Source organism: Lemur catta, chromosome 3 (assembly GCF_020740605.2).
Source record: "Lemur catta isolate mLemCat1 chromosome 3, mLemCat1.pri, whole genome shotgun sequence".
NCBI classification, from domain to species: domain Eukaryota; kingdom Metazoa; phylum Chordata; class Mammalia; order Primates; family Lemuridae; genus Lemur; species Lemur catta.
This window is the reverse complement of record NC_059130.1, coordinates 85,389,271-85,402,668: the sequence shown is the minus strand read 5'-3', so window position 1 is coordinate 85,402,668 and position 13,398 is coordinate 85,389,271.

The following is a 13,398-nucleotide window of genomic DNA, read 5'->3' as shown; positions in this document are numbered from 1 at the left end:
ACTAAATAAGACTAAGGCAGTTAAAAGGTCCCCTGCTCTGAGCCTAATTCATACCGAATTTTTCAGTTTCTGTCCCCATTCCTCTCCCCTGTGTGGGCAACATTATTTATTTCCCCTGTTTGTCGAGAGCAGGGACTCCATCTTCATCACTTGTGTATGTCTCACAGAGCTTAGAATAGTACTTTATACATGATGCTCAGTAAATACATGTTGAACTGAACTCACTGCCACTTACCAGCTAAGTGATCTCAGTTTGCTTAACCTCTCTCAACATCTTCTTGTCCTTAAAGTTAGTGATATTAAAAACAAATCTTTATGTTCCTTCCAGATGTGTCATTCTTTCATTTATTGAACAAACTTTCTATTCAGCACCTACCATGTGTTAGGTGGTCTCCTAGGTGCTGAGGATGGCTGGTGAGTAAGTCAGGTCCTCTATAACTAGAACTCTGCTCCGTGGTAACAAACACTCAGCCTAGCGCTGCTCCTGCAGCGTGGACCAGCAGGGCTAGTCCATGCAGATGTTGGCGTTAGTGGGGATGTGTGTAGGCAGCTCGGAAGAGTTGGACCCTCTAGGAATGAAGGGCTCTTTTATTATAGGGGAAAAACCTATCGTTTCCCTTGGCCTGCTGCTGGTAGGAGGCTGCACATTAGTTGGGTACAAGATATTTTTTAACAGCTTTTTTGAGATAGAATTTACATGTCACAGATTTCACCTGTTCAAAATGTATGAATCAATGGCTTTTAAGTTGTGCATATCTAATATCTAATTTTAGGACATTTTCATCTCCCAAAGAAATCAGCACATTTTATCTTTGTAAAATAGGCTGAGTTTGTGCTTTTGCCCCAGTCGGTCCTGCTTGTCATCACTGGCACAGCAATGTTGCTCAACTACTTATGGAGATGACAGGGTTCAGTAATCGTGGTGTGGAAATACATCTTAATTAGATCGTTGATATTGACTTGGTAAGTCAGCTTGAAACTTACTGTCATCTCCAGAGATCACCTGGGGAGATTTGGTTAAAGGCAAATGCCAGCTAATTCAGTCCTCTCCAGGTACAGCCACGATCCTATCAGCCCCTGGCCCGACCAGCCTCAGTGCCCTCTGCTGTCTAAGGAGCTTCCTTCAGCGGGTAGTCACCAGGTGACCAGGTGACCTCACTGGGGCCCGACCCACTCTTCCTGTTTGTCTCCCTCTCCTGCCACCACATTTGCCCTCAGCCCTTACTTCCTCCCTCATTCAGGATGATCCTCCCTTCTCTGTCCTATCTTCAAAAGTGCCCTTGTGACCACAAAACCCTCTCTGGATCCTGCCTTCCTCCCCACACCCACCACTGCCGCCAGCTCTCACGGTCTCTGAGCACACAAGCTCCGTTGCCCAGTCAATGCCTTTGCCCGAGTAGGGTCATACTTTCCTCACCAGCACGGTCGGGTTGGTCAGCCAGTTTTTGAAGATGAGAAATCATTTTAATTGACCTTTGATATTCATTTGGTAAGTTGGCTTGAAAGGTGAGTGCTCCAGAGACGCCCTGGGGAGACGTGGCTATGGGCTAGCGCCCCAGCTACATCCGTCTCCTGCAGGTGCAGCGACGATCCCATCAGCCCCATGCCCAGCCAGCTTCTCCCACCTCCTCTCACACACAGGCCCCGTGGCTAAGCTGGCCGTGCCGGCTGCCCCCACTTCCTGGCCCCTATCCCCACGGCAACCTCGCTTCGGCTGCTGTGACCCTCTCCTAATCACTGGCTTCTAGACCACCAATGGCTTTAGAATTGCCACATCCAGTGGGCCCTTGACAGTCCTTCTGCTTGCTCTCTCAGTCCCCTCTCTCCTCCTGAAACCTTGTCCTCCCCTGGCTCTGTGACCAGCCACCAGTCTGACCTCCTGCCACCAGTCTGACCCCTCAGCCTCACACCTGGCTCTACCCTCCCCCACCCCAGCCTTGGTGTGGCTCAGGGACCTCTCCTTGGCCCATCACTCTCTGAATGCTCAAACCCTCCGCCCCATGTGACCTCACACAACGCCTGCATGCAAAGGCCCCCACACCTTTCTAGGCAACAGCAGTCTGGCAGGCAGAAATGCGGTTTTCAAGCAAGACGACTTTGATACTCATCTAGATTCTGCACAGGGGCTCTGGAGTCGACCACATTGTTCTGGGAGAAGAGGGTCTTAGCCAACGCTGCCTATCCCCATGATGAGTAGAGGATCTTGGGGGAGCACGGGCCAATTTATAGAACAGTCCCAGCACCCCTGGGCAGACTTCACACTCCTGGGAAGAGGAGGGCCTGAGAGCTGAAGCAGGTGGACCACCATGCATGATCTTGTCTGTGGTCCCAGAGCTGCTGGAAAGGGCATCAAAGGCCTCAAAGGACAGCACACCACAGCGGTCTGGTGGATGAGCCGCCATACAGGATTAGCCGGGGAGGACTGGTGCCTGGGCTGTGCTTAGCTAAGGCCGACAGGCCATTCTGTTTGGGGGATGGAAGGAGTGGATTGGCATTTGAGAGCAGCAGCAGGAATGGTGTTGAACAGTAACACCTTCTGACAGTGGTAAGTAATTGCAGTAGTGAATTGAGGACTTTTCAGTTCTTGGAGCTCTCAGAGTTCTTGAATAGCTGGGGAGGAGACAGGTCTTTTAAGATGAAGATACTGGAATTTCTCTTAACTTCTGTTAAGAGCAGGTAGGGGCTTGAACCATTAATTTGAAAAACAAGGATGTGACCATATTTGTACACTGAGTGGGTAAAGTGGGACTTACCTGGCACACATATACGAACATACTCTGTTCTTATGCTGTATAAGCAATGTCTGCTAGATATCTCCACGTGGAGTCCTACGTGAACCTCAAACTCGGCACACCCAAAGGTTCCTGCCACAAGCTAGTTCATCCTCCTGAAGGTCCTAGACTGGATCATGGCACAATCAGTACACAGGCCTCCAAGCCAGAAGCACTGGAGTCATTCTTCAAATAACCACTACACAAACACCTTTTCATCACATAAGTGACGTTCACTGTGGAAAGATCACAAAACAGTCGCATTAGATAGATGTGAACACTGAGGCCAGCGGAAGAGTTACAATGACCTCCAGGTCACATGACCAATACAAAGCAGTTCAAGAATCATGCCCTTTTTATTGCACTGCCTGTTCAATGTTTTAAAATATTTGACATTTAAAAAAAGTTCCTTCAGATTCCATTCTCTTTGGCGTGTGATGTGTCTGTTCATGCCCTGTGAATTCTTTGAGATCCAGCTTCAGTTTTGCTCCCCGGAAGCCTGCCCTGATTGTCCTGACCCACTCTGATCCTACAGTGGTCTACACGGCACCCTTGTGCCCCTGCTGGTGCTGGGAATATTTGCATACTTCCTTCATTTCGTCCTTACCACAATCCTGTGCGTTTCGTGTAAACTCCCTTCCCCCTTTTTTTCCCTGATGAGATTGAAGCTGAGAGATGCTAAGTGTTGCAGCCCAATTGCAGAACGGGGGATGAACACAGAAAGAAACACATAGACACACAAAGACGGTACAAGACTGCAGTGCCGAAAGCACCAGTCGTTTTATTTTTATACTCTTTTTGTCCAGCAGCTACTTCCTGGTACGTGACTATCTTTAGAGCCCTGAGGCAACATGTTCCATTCCTTCTTTGCTCAAGGAAGGCAGATGTTTGCATCTTAACCTTTGCTCTCATTACCTTTGTGCAGGACAGTGAGACGTCTTGGCTTGTGTGCAAGATCTTACTTAGGCCCTTGGCTATTTGCCATAGGGAACAGTTTGTTTATTCAACAGGCCATTGACCTCTAGCTCCAGGAAGCATTCAACAGGCCGTGTCTGGACCTATTGACTTCTGGCCTCAAGGAGCGTTCAACTGGCCAATCTGGACCTATTGACCTTTGGCCCCAAGAAGCATGTCCAGCTTCGCTGATTCTGGGCTCAAGCCAATTCTTGCCCAGGGATGGTCCCTACACTAAGCAACTTGCCCAGGCTCCCAGGGTGGAACGAGGATTCAAGACAGATCTGTCTGACTACAAACCCCATGTCTTCCTGCCCCATCGCTGAGCTCACCTGGCAGGGCCTGGCTAGGCAGAGCCCCAGGAGCAGGGCTTCTCAAATGCGACTGTACCTGGGCATTTCGCTAAGATGCAGGTTCTGCTGTAGGACATCTGGGTGGGGCCTGAGATTCTGCATTTCTAACAAGCGCCCAAGTGATTCCAGTGCTGCTGCTCTTGTTACCGCACCCACAGGGGCTTCTGGCCTAGGTCCAATAGCTCGCCACGCAGAAAGCCAATTACTGAGACAACAAGGACTGCCAAGGAAGAAAAATGACTTACTGTAGATGACATAACCTGGGAGATGGGAGAACTGCCTCAAATCCGTCTCCCTGACCCGCTGAGGGTAGGAGTTTTTATAGGGGGTTCAGGAAAGTGGCAGCTTGTGTTGGGGCAGGTTGTGTTGAAAACAACGTGTGCAGGAGGTCTAATGCAGAAGTCACAGGTTAGTGACAGATGTGAGCCTCAGCGTGCAGGAGGTCTTATTCAGAAGTCACAGGATGGTGATGGATGGTGAGTTTTGGTGTTTTTATCCTGCAAAGATACTGCCATTTCTGGGAGACAACTCAAAAGGTAAAAGGGTTAGTTAAACAGAAACATTATAATGTTCTGATCATTGAGCCCTACTGGCTTGGGAATCCAAAGCATAAGAAAGCTACAGGGAAAACATATATGGGGGAGAGTGTCATTTTGTGATTCTTCATGGAGCCTATAGCAGTCTGAGAACCGCAACATGAGAAGCAGGAATTTAGGGTATCTGTCTCATTTTGCAGAAGAAATTGAGGCTAAGAGAAGTAAAGTGACTTACTTCAAGCCACATGGCAGGTTAGTGGAAGAGGCAGCATAAGGACTCAGGAGCCCTGGTTTCCAGCCCAGAGCCTCGCCTTTTACCTTGTGTGCCAGGTATTAGGCTGTGGTCCCTCAGCTCCAACCCACCCTACTACAACAGCTTTGGATGCTGGGGCTGTGTGTGGACTAAATGCTTATGTCTTCCCGCCACCCCACCCCCCAATCCATATGCTAAAGCCTAATCCCCAGGAATTAGTGTAGAACAGGACTGAAACAATATTTTAGTTAATTCTGTGATGGCTTGCTTAACTTATAGCTAACAGCCAGAGTCTGCTTTTGTATACAAGGCTTGCTTGCTTAACTTATAGCTAACAGCCAAAGTCCGCTTTTGTATACAAGGCTTGCTTGCTTAACTTATAGCTAATAGCCAAAGTCCGCTTTTGTATACAAGGCTTGCTTGCTTAATTTATAGCTAATAGCCAAAGTCCGCTTTTGTATACAAGGCTTGCTTGCTTAATTTATAGCTAATAGCCAAAGTCCGCTTTTGTATACAAGGCTTGCTTGCTTAATTTATAGCTAATAGCCAAAGTCCGCTTTTGTATACAAGGCCTGCTTGCTTAACTTATAGCTAACAGCCAAAGTCCGCTTTTGTATACAAGGCTTGCTTGCTTAACGCTTGGTTGCGATAAAGAGCTAAAAAAAAAAAAAAAAAAAAAAAAATATAAAAGACCTGTACTCCCGCTGCGCGGGGTCCCTGCCCATAGAAAGAGACCACTGCGTTGGTGCTCGGGGCTTGGACCCTAGTTCGAACTAGTCAATAAACTCCTTTGCCTTTTACAGCCTCAGTGACTCTGTCATTCTGTTCCCGGGGCCGAGGAAATCTGGCTCTAACATTAGGAGGTGGGACCTTTGGGAGGTGGTTAGGTCAGGAGGGTGGAGCCCTCACGAACGGGATTAGGGCCATTATAAAAGACAAGTGAGAGCTTGCTTCCTTTTGCCCTGCAATCTGCCATGTGAGGACAAGCAGATGGCCGTCTGCAAACCGGGACAGTGACCTCACCAGACACTGGATTGACTGACACCTTGATTTTAGACTTCTCAGCCTCCAGAACTGTGAGAAATAAATGTTTTAAGCCACCCAGTCTGTGGTATTTTGTTATAGTAGCCTATAGACTAAAACAGACTGGGATTGTACAAACCACATTTTTCTTTTTTGCCCATGTTAGGATCTGTGCGTGCACTCAAGAGACAGAAGAGAGAGAGGCAGAGAGAGGGAGAAGGCGAGAGGCCACTCAGCTACCAGCCGGATGGGGGAAGAAGGGACCTACCTGCTCCCTCCTGTTTGCTTCCTGAGGACTTCTGTCTAATGTCCTCTTCCTGTGAGCATCACCCAGCACTGCTTCTATTGCAGTGACATTGCCTTTCTGTGCAGCAGCTGGATCCAGTTTGCAGTTTTCTCAGAACTGGCAGAACCAACCTCATCACCCTCAGCCTCAGAGCCAGCCAGGACCCCTTCCCCAGGACTTGGGTCCCAGGCCCACAGGGCCCTCCTCTGGCATTTACTTTTAATAATTCCAACCTCTTCCTTTTGTTCCCCCAACCCTAGGAGTGGAGCAGTTTCTTGCACTTGCTACCTCCATGATATTTAAGTGTTTTCTTCTGGACTTTTCAGCTGCTGAGACATTTTTAACCTAGTTTGCATTCTCTATACTAAATTATCTGTGTTAAAACAACTGGACTTTGACTAAATAGTCTATGACATGTTAATTTGAAAATAAGCAAAACATTCCGCACTAGACTGTGAATTCCTAGAGGGCAGCCACTATGTCATCGTGATGAGCCCAGCATGTATTAAGGTGAGAGCCAGGAGCACGGGAGCAAATACACACACACACACACACACACACAGTGTAGATGAAGCTGTTACATACTTTTCCCTTAATGCTAGAGCCATAGAGAGGCCTGATTATTAAATATTTTCTGGTTGAGTTGAAAATACATTTTTAGCTTCTAGAGGTTGGGAGGAATGAAAAAAGAGTCCAGGTTTTAGAATAAATAGGACTTGGGCTTCTAATCATAGCTCTTGCACTTACTAGGCCAGTTGCTTACACTTTCTCTCCATTTCCCCTCTGGAAGATGGAGATAATAATACCTCCCTTTGGGTTATTGTTGGAATTAGAAGTAACGTTGGGGAAAGGCTGACTACCGTGCTTGGAGCCTGCTTGGGAAAGCTGCCAGCGCACAGTGTGTTAGGAGGAGATTAAGTCGGTGTTCTAAATCAGGTTCCAGGGGAGAGGAACAAGAAGCACATCATAGAACTAGGATGGTTAAATTGTCCATGCAGATGAGATAAATGGGAAGTAATTTTTTGATGAAATAACGACAAAGAGGGAGTAGGGGCCTAAAGGAAAAGGTTTGGGGTTTATGAGGAGCCTGGTGTCCACAGAGGGGCCGTTCAGCTCACAAACACGAGGGCCCTCTATATGCCAGGCCCTTTTCTGGGCACCAGGGGGGCAGAGATGAATGGGACATGGTTGTTGCTCTTGGAAGCGCATAGTACATTCAATCGATTCATTCAACTCTCATTCACTGAGGGACTACTGAGAACCAGGCCCTGGCCAGGGTCTGGAGCTACAAAGATGAATTAAAGTAGGCTCTGACCTCAGGAATTCAGAGTTCAATAAGGAGCAAGTGAGACCAAAAGAATAGCAGGCACCTAAAGCTTGGAGGACACCCTGCTGTTTAAACCACTGCCTCCTGTCTCTCTCTCTCCAACTTATCCTGCTGACTCACTGCCGTCACCATTCATTGCCCTAAAGCTCAGCTCTGCCGTGAAAAAGAGCTTAGCAGTTTAGAACTCTGGTTCAGGGCACAGACGTGTCTGGGTTTGAATCCTAGTTCTTCACTTGTTACCTGTGTGGTCTTGAGCAAGTCCAAGGCTGATTTCATCATCCGATTTCAACTGGCTATCCTATAACCTCACAGGGCCGTGGTGAGGACCCGTGCCGCTTAATGCTCGCTGTGGGCATGACGTTCCTGGCTGTTCCACGCGCTCCTCAGAGACACAGAGCTGTTTATCACCCATGCCACATTCTGTGGGTAGCCACGGAAAGTCCTGTGCGAAACCCACCAAGGCTGTAAGGCTGGCCACCAGAAAAAGATTTACAGTGACAGGTCTGGGGACTCACTGTATTGGGAAAGCTTGTTTCTTTAACAACTGGACACAAGTCTGGAAGGTGGAGAGGGGTCTATGGGCATTCTAACACTTTTGGAATGAACATGAGGTGCAGAGAGATGATGACTGTGGTGGCAGTGGAGGCAGAACTGAGGGAGGCGGTGACGCCGGTGTGCTGGTGATGGTAGCAGCGGGGGTGACTGAGGCGGTGGTAGAGGTGGTGCTGGCGCTGCTGATGAAGCTGGTGCTGATGCTGGTAGTGTTGGTGGGTGACAGTGGTGGTGGTGGTGGCGATTGGTGGCGATGACAGTGCTGTGACGATGGTGGCAGCAGTGGTGGTGGTGCTGATGGGAATAACGGCAGTAGTGACACTCGTGGTGCTGAGGGTAGGGGGGGTGGTGGCGGTGATGGTGACAGTTGAGGGGTGGTGGTGGTGACGTTGATGCCGGTGGTGCCGGTTGTTGGTGGTGTTGGTGGTGATGACAGTGGTCATGATGGCAGCGTGATGGTGGCGTGAGGGTGGTGGAGGTGGTGAGAATATTTTGGTGATTACGATCATGGTGAGGCCACAGGCACGGAAGGTGCGTAAGACTCTGGATTCAGGCAGACTTCAGCCCGGGTCCCAGCTCCACCACTTACTTGCTCTATCGTCTGGAGCAACTTACCTACTCCTTTCTTTGACCCCCAGTTTCCTTGTGTTTCAAATGAGAGGACTGAGCTAAAACTGCTCATTTATTCAATCATCAAACATTTACTGATCAGCATTAGGTGACCAGTACTGTGTAGCTGCCAGGAATTCAATGAAACTGTAGTTCAGTAAAACTCTCAGATGGTATAGAAATGATCGTGTGCATCATCAGTATGAAAAATACTGACGCAGAACACAAGGGTGAGTGATACATATTAGTTCTGGAGTTGGGGGTGGGTGGTGTTTCACAGGGGTGACCTGGGCCTTTCAAAGGGCAAGACCCCTTCAGGCAGAGGAGGGAAAAGGCTTCCGGGGAGCCCTACCTGAGCACACGCACAGAGGTGTGAAGGGCACGGCGAGCTGGGGAGCTTCCCAGAGCGAGTGGAGAGGGCTGAGGCAGGAGAGGGCCCTGAGAGCCCCGACTGGCCCCCAGCAATAGATCGGGTGCTTCTCCCCGTTGAGCAATCTGCGCTAGTGTCAGTCTCAGCCAGTTGAGTTCCTGATGTCCTGAAGGCATACATATAGCGTGCACCTGAAAATAGAATGTCGTCCACTATTAGATGACACACCTGGGGAGAGAGTGCATGTGTGTGCTCCACCTTTCAACTTTACATCTGGCCTGAGATTTTAATCACAGGCATTCAACAGCAAATTCAATTCAGCTGTGCCTGTCAGGTTTTTATTATTTTTTTTTCCTAACTCAGATATGGGTTCTGGCTAAACCCAGGGGAAAAGGAACCTACTAGGAGGATATCAGAAAGCTCCTAGACGTCATGAGTTGGCTTGGGAGCAAGAGCTCAACAGAAAGTAAGAGAAGCCAGGAAGAGCCCACACAGTGTCTGCTTAGGAAGGAAACCATTCTGGCATTGCCACCTGGACAAGACCCAGTCTTCCATAACCCCTGGTGACCAGGCATCTTTTTGTCACTCTTTCAAGGGTCAAAGCCAAGAGAGGCAGCCCGTGGGCTCCACTTGGGATGTATGCTCACACCCGAGCTGCCAAGGCTGCAGGGGCACTCACTCTCTGCCTCGGGTTTCCTTCCCCTGTCCCCTGCTTGGGGCTTCCCACACTATAGGGAGGCTGTTCAGGTGCTGGACAGCTGTTGGGTTTTTAACCTACAGCTTTATTAATTTTACGCTGAATGCACACACAAGGCAGTCTAGGTCAGGTGGATCATAATTATTCAATTAAAAAGCAAAAGATAATCACTTATCTCCCTACACCCCAATTCTTAGCCCTGAGGTGACACGAGAAAGCCAGAAAAATCTCCTATGCATACAAAGTCTGTGTCATAGGTGAGAAATGAACTACAAAAGAACTTTCTCTGCTTATAAAGAGGAAGGAGGCAGCTGTCCCCTGACCCTCCTGGAAGGGTCTCCTTGGAAACCAAGGGGCCTGAGACCTTATTGCAACCCTTTGGCATGTAAATCAGTCTTTCCAGGGGCTAGGTAAACTGAGTCTCTGGTCACCCTTGAAATGTAAACACATTCCTCTAGGATTAGGTGACTCTTTCCAGAGTTCTCTCACTATCCATACAACTGTAAATAACTTTGAGATTTGCTCTTAAGGGAGTCCCAGCTTTCAGGCAAATCTGCCCAGAAAGCCCTAACTGTACAGAAACACAAAAATATTTTATCTACACTCTAGAACCACCAAAGTGACAAATGTTCGCTACATCCCTAAACATTCATGGCACCAGCATTGTGTCAAGCTTTGTGCTGAGCACTAGGAATAGCCAAGGAATGGGGATCCCTGCCTCAACGAGTGGTCACGAGGGGAGCGACAGACCTTGTTCTAGACCCAGCTGTATCCGCTCAGCCCGCTGGCCTTGCTGCCTGGACACTGTGACAAGAGCATCCTGGCTTTAAGACCACTGTCAGGCTGGAGCTGTCACTGAGGTCACTGTGTCCTCTCCTGGGCTCAAGCCATCCTCCAGCCTTAGTCCCACGCTTAGCTGGGACTACAGGTGTGTGCCACCATGCCCGGCTAATTTCTTTCCTTTTAGTAGAGACGGAGGTCTCGCTCTTGCTGAGGCTGGTCTCGAACTCTTGACCTCAATCAATCAATCCTTCAGCCTCAGCCTCCCTGAGTGCTAGGATTACAGGCGTGAGCCATCACACCCAGCCAAGGTTGTTCTTTTTTAAGCATAAAAAAAGGCAAGAAAATCTTCGTCTTTCTCTGCTGCCCCCCCTTTTAATAAAAGGATTTGTTATATAAAATTTGGATTCAGTTCAAAGGCCGCACTTTAAGGACCTAGAAGGCCACAAGTTGCCTTAAGGCCACAGTTTCCCTAATCCTGTGTGGGGGACTGAGGACATGCCCATGTGGAGGTCCCTGGAGCTCTTACTTTTCCCCTGTGGCTCCTGTGGCCTGAAAACCACAATGTAACGTGTCCTCAGATGTTGAAGCGCCACAGTGAGACATGTGATGGTGGAGCTCACCACAAGGTGGCGCTCGTAGGCTTCCTGTATTTTTAATTTCCATCCTTCCAAGACGAGTTTGGGATTGTTGCCGTGCTGCCGAACAAATAGAACCCTGACCTAGTCTTCACCAGTTATGACGCTGACTCCAAGTGCTACACTTTTTCTAGTCTACCATGCTGCGACTACCCCTCAGCTTGGGAAATACAGGCTGGAATTTAAAGGTCCTTATTCCACAATCCAGTGTGGATGGCAACCACCAATGGCAACATAGCGCAATGCTCTGACCAGCTGTGTGGCCTTGGGCAAGTCATTCAAGCTTTTTGGATTCTCAGTTTTCCTCAAATGGAAAATGGGGATAACAATCATTCCTCATAGTGTCCTTGGTGGAAGCGAGAACAAACAGAAGCAGTACTGCGCTTTTTTTTTTTTTTTTATCAGAGCCTCCCAGAATGCAGCCCTGCAGGGCCCCCTCAGCTGGTTCTCCCAGCCCACGTGTACAGAGTCCCGCTCCCTACCTGGTCCTGTGCTGGCTGCTGGGGGTGGGGGCAAAGGTAAGTATGATGCGGTGGCTGCCCTAGGAGCCTGGGGGAGCCTCTGTTGAGGAGGGGTGCTTCCTGGGCCCTGGACTGTGAGCGGCGTCCCTTAGGTGTGGGCCATCCAGGGCTGTACCCTGCGTGTCCTTACCACCAGCCCAAGGTGATGGGAATTCAGCTTTCCAAGGCAGAACAAGGCTCCCTCTGATACCTGCCCAGCATCTGTTAACACATTGGCATTAGGTCTGCTGGTCCTGGTGAATGGAGGCTACAGGGTGCACTCCAACATAGGAATTTACAAGCAAGCAGAGTCCCATTGCTTCCAGAAATCATGCGGTTTCTTGCAGGTCCCGGCCTTTGCAAGACCACAATAGGAGTCATTGTCCACTCAGTGACTCAGGGCCTCCTGGACAGGGGAGCTTGTGATGTATTTCTTCTTTAATAAAGTTCCCAGGAACATCTTGCCTCTGTGCACAAGGTTTGGTCTGATTTCTCTTTTTAGGAAAGTGATACCAAGTGAGGCTGGCTTTTCCCTGGTGTCTGCCCAGTCAGAGAACGGCTGGAAGTTTGATTTGGCTGTGGGAGTTCTCAGATGTACAGTATCATCAGCTCTTCCTGTTTGTTTTCAACTGGCTCTGTCCCATCAGAAATATAGCACTGTGGTTACGAGTGTGTACTCTGGAGACACATTGTTGGGGTTCGAATCCCACCTCTACTACTTGCTAGCTATGTAAGCTTAGTTAAAGGACTTTCCTGTGGCTCAGTTCCCCATCTATGGTTGGGTTTCTGTGAAAATTAAAGGAGTCTATTTTGTAGAGTGCTTACAACAGTGCCTGTCATATGATAACTGCTGTGTAAGTATAAGCTCTTCTGTTTCTTCTCCATGTGCCTTACTTCGCCCTCTTCATGGAGATGCAACAGGGACACAGACATTTATAAAGCAGCATTATATCTGAAGCACTTTACATACGGAATTTGTAAAGCTCTTAATATTTACACAAGGTAGGAATTTGGCCAATGAGGAAACAGAGTCTCGTTGAGGGGGAAGTGCTAGTGCCAGGTCACCACTGCTGCAGAGAAACAACCAAGTCCTCAGCTCCTGGGGTGGGGCATTGTCTTCTGACCCCTGTCTCCTGGCCCCAGCTCCCTAGGCCCTCAGCAATTTCTCGGTCCACTCCTCGCTCTAATCTATCTGGTCTGTCACTGGGAGTATTAGAGTAAATGAGGCTGACTGCTCTGAAAGATAACCTCAGCTCTCAGCACGACACACTGGAGATTTCTCACTCGCATCGCAGTTTAATGAAAGTCAGGTATGGGGTGTGTGCCTGTCAGGGGGGATCCTGCTCCACACAGTTACTCAGGGACCCAGGATCCCTCCATCCAGTGACCTTGCCACCCTCCAAGGGCTTGGAGTACCCCTACCCCAAGATCCTCTGCATGTAGCCAGCCAACAAAGGAAGAGTGAGGGCGTGGAGGCTGTGGGGGGAGGGAGTTATGAGTAGAGACTGTCAGCTTCATCTGAATGTCACCCCTGCTCAGGACACATCAAATGCATGCTTGCTGAACTGAGGGGCTCATCACGGGGCAGCTTGGAGGACACCCAACTCTGCCTGGGAAAGGGGCTGAGTGTTCCACCAAAAAGGGAACATCTGAGTCAGGTCTTGAAGAGTGAGTAGGAGTTCTCTGGACAAGGAGGAGAGGAAGGGCATTCTGGGCAGGAGAAACAGCATGTGCAAAGACACATCAGGA